Here is a 4,062-nt window from a genome sequence, read left to right as displayed (position 1 = left end):
GCATGTCCAAAATCTTACGGACCCTGTAGATAGGTGCGCCCTCGAAGAAAGGGCTTAACACAGGAGACATGGAAGACCGGGTGGACGCGACGAAGATGTCGCGGAAGAAGAAGTCGCACTGCGACAGGATTAATGACCTGAGAAATACGGAACGGACCAATGAACCGCGGGGTCAACTTGCGAGAAGCTGTCTTAAGGGGAAGGTTTTGAGTGGAGAGCCATACTCTCTGACCGCGACAATATCTAGGACTCTTAGTCCTACGCTTATTAGCGGCTCTCACAGTCTGCGCCCTATAACGGCAAAGTGCAGACCTGACCCTCTTCCAGGTGCGCTCACAACGTTGGACAAAAGCCTGAGCGGAGGGGACGCTGGACTCGGCGAGCTGGGACGAGAACAGAGGAGGCTGGTACCCGAGGCTACTCTGAAAAGGAGATATCCCGGTCGCAGACGAAGGAGAGCGAGTTGTGAGCGTATTCTGCCCAGGGGAGCTGTTCTGCCCAAGACGCAGGGTTACGAAAAGAAAGACTGCGTAGATCGACCAATAGTCTGATTGGCCCGTTCTGCTTGACCGTTAGACTGGGGGTGAAAACCGGAAGAGAGACTGACGGAAGCCCCAATCAAACGGCAAAACTCCCTCAAAATTGAGACGTGAATTGCGGACCCCTGTCCAAACGGCGTCTGACGGAAGGCCATGAATTCTGAAAACATTCTCAATGATGATTTGTGCCGTCTCTTTAGCAGAAGGAAGCTTAGCGAGGGGAATAAAATGAGCCGCCTTAGAGAACCTATCGACAACCGTTAGAATAACAGTCTTCCCGCTGACGAAGGCAGTCCGGTAATAAAATCTAAGGCGATGTGAGACCACGGTCGAGAGGGAATGAAGCGGTCTGAGACGACCGGCAGGAGAGAGTTACCGGACTTAGTCTGCGCGCAGTCCGAACAAGCAGCCACGAAACGACGCGTGTCACGCTCCTGAGTGGGCCACCAAAACGCTGGCGAATAGAAGCAAGCGTACCCCGAACGCCCGGGGTGGCCGGCTAACTTGGCAGAGTGAGCCCACTGAAGAACGGCCAGACGAGTAGGAACGGGAACGAAAAGAAGGTTCCTAGGACAAGCGCGCGGCAGTGTGGTGAGTGCTTGCTTTACCTGCCTCTCAATTCCCCAGACAGTCAACCCGACAACACGCCCCTCAGGAGAATCCCTCGGGGTCGGTGGAGGCTACTGAAGAACTGAAGAGACGGGATAAAGCATCAGGCTTGGTGTTCTTAGAGCCCGGACGATAAGAAATAACGAACTCGAAACGAGCGAAAAACAGCGCCCAACGAGCCTGACGCGCATTAAGTCGTTTGGCAGAACGGATGTACTCAAGGTTCCTATGGTCAGTCCAAGCGACAAAAGGAACGGTCGCCCCCTCAACCACTGTCGCCATTCGCCTAGGGCTAAGCGGATGGCGAGCAGTTCACGGTTTCCCACATCATAGTTACGTTCCGACGGCGACAGACGGTGAGAAAAATACGCGCAAGGGTGGACCTTGTCGTCAGAATGGGAGCGCTGGGAAAGAATGGCTCCCACGCCCACCTCTGACGCGTCAACCTCGACAATGAACTGTCTAGAGCGTCAGGTGTAACAAGGATAGGTGCGGATGTAAAACGCTTCTTGAGGAGATCAAAAGCTCCCTGGGCAGAAACGGACCACTTAAAGCACGTCTTGACAGAAGTAAGGGCTGTGAGAGGAGCTGCCACCTGACCGAAATTACGGATGAAACGACGATAGAAATTTGCGAAGCCGAGAAAGCGCTGCAGCTCGACACGTGACTTAGGGACGGGCCAATCGCTGACAGCTTGGACCTTAGCGGGATCCATCTTAATGCCTTCAGCGGAAATAACAGAACCGAGAAATGTGACGGAGGAGGCATGAAAAGAGCACTTCTCAGCCTTCACATAAAGACAATTCTCTAAAGGCGCTGGAGGACACGTCAAACGTGCTGAACATGAATCTGGGTGACGGTGAAAAAATCAGGATATCGTCAAGGTAAACGAAAACAAAGATGTTCAGCATGTCTCTCAGTACATCATTCACTAATGCCTGAAAGACAGCTGGAGCGTTAGCGAGGCCGAGCGGCAGAACCCGGTATTCAAAGTGCCCTAACGGAGTGTTAAACGCCGTTTTCCACTCGTCCCCCTCCCTGATGCGCACGAGATGGTAAGCGTTACGAAGGTCCAACTTAGTGAAAAACCTGGCTCCCTGCAGGATCTCGAAGGCTGAAGACATAAGGGGAAGCGGATAACGATTCTTAACCGTTATGTCATTCAGCCCTCGATAATCACGCAGGGGCGCAGGGTCCCGTCCTTTTTCTTAACAAAAAAAAACCCCGCTCCGGCGGGAGAGGAGGAGGGACTACGGTACCGGCGTCGAGAGCTACAGACAAATAATCTTGAGAGCATTACGTTCGGGAGCCGACAGAGTATAGTCTACCCCGGGGGAGTGGTTCCCGGAAGGAGATCAATACTACAATCATACGACCGGTGCGGAGGAAGGAAGGTGGCCCTGGACCGACTGAACACCGTGCGCAGATCGTGATATTCCTCCGGCACCCTGTCAAATCACCAGGCTCCTCCTGTGAAGAAGAGACAGAGGAAACAGGAGGGATAGCAGACATTAAACACTTCACATGACAAGAGGCGTTCCAGGAGAGGATAGAATTACTAGACCAAGTAATAGAAGGATTATGACACACTAGCCAGGGATGGCCCAAAACAACAGGTGTAAAGGTGAACAAAAATTAAAAAAGAAATGGTTTCGCTATGATTACCAGAGACAGTGAGGGTTAAAGGTAGCGTTTCACGCTGAATCCTGGGGAGAGGACTACCATCCAAGGCGAACAAGGCCGTGGGCTCCCCTAACTGTCTGAGAGGAATGTCATGTTCCCGAGCCCAGGCTTCGTCCATAAAACAGCCCTCCGCCCCAGAGTCTATCAAGGCACTGCAGGAAGCTGCCGAACCGGTCCAGCGTAGATGGACCGACAAGGTAGTACAGGATCTTGAAGGAGAGACCTGAGTAGTAGCGCTCACCAGTAGCCCTCCGCTTACTGATGAGCTCTGGCTTTTACTGGACATGAAATGACAAAATGACCAGCGGAACCGCAATAGAGACAGAGGCGGTTGGTGATTCTCCGTTCCCTCTCCTTAGTCGAGATGCGAATACCCCCCAGCTGCATAGGCTCAGCACCTGAGCCAGTGGAGGAAGATGGTAGTGATGCGGAGAGGGGGGCAACGGATAACGCGAGCTCCCTTCCACGAGCTCGGGGACGAAGATCAACCCGTCGTTCTATGCGAATAGCGAGTTCAATCAAGGAATCCACGCTGGAAGGAACCTCCCGGGAGAGAATCTCATCCTTTACCTCCGCGCGGAGACCCTCCAGAAAACGAGCGAGCAAAGCCGGCTCGTTCCAGTCACTGGTGGCAGCAAGAGTGCGAAACTCTATAGAGTAATCAGTTATGGATCGATTACCTTGACATAGGGAAGACAGGGCCCTGGAAGCTTCTTCCCCAAAAACAGAACGATGGCTGACTAAATACTTTTTTGCCACACTGTACACTAAATACATGTAATATAGCCTATATAGTCTGACCCTAACATAACATTCTAACCACTAGGCTACCCTGCTGCCCCAATAATACACTAAATACATGTAATATAGCCTATACAGTCTGATCCTTACAAAACATTCTAACCACTAGGCTACCCTGCTGCCCCAATAATACACTAAATACATGTAATATAGCCAATACAGTCTGATCCGTACAAAACATTCTAACCACCACCCTGCTGCCCCAATACTACACTAAATACATGTAATATAGCCTATACAGTCTGATCCTTAGATAACATTCTAACCACTACCCTGCCGTCCCAATATTGTGAGAGGTGATATTCTCCTGGACCAGACAGCATCTCAGGTGATATTCTCCTGGACCAGACAGCATCACAGTAGATATTCTCCTGGACCAGACAGCATCTCAGGTTATATTCTCCTGGACCAGACAGCATCTCAGGTTATA

The sequence above is a fragment of the Oncorhynchus nerka genome, linkage group LG18 (genome assembly GCF_034236695.1).
Source record: "Oncorhynchus nerka isolate Pitt River linkage group LG18, Oner_Uvic_2.0, whole genome shotgun sequence".
NCBI lineage: Eukaryota > Metazoa > Chordata > Actinopteri > Salmoniformes > Salmonidae > Oncorhynchus > Oncorhynchus nerka.
This window is presented reverse-complemented; position numbering follows the sequence as displayed.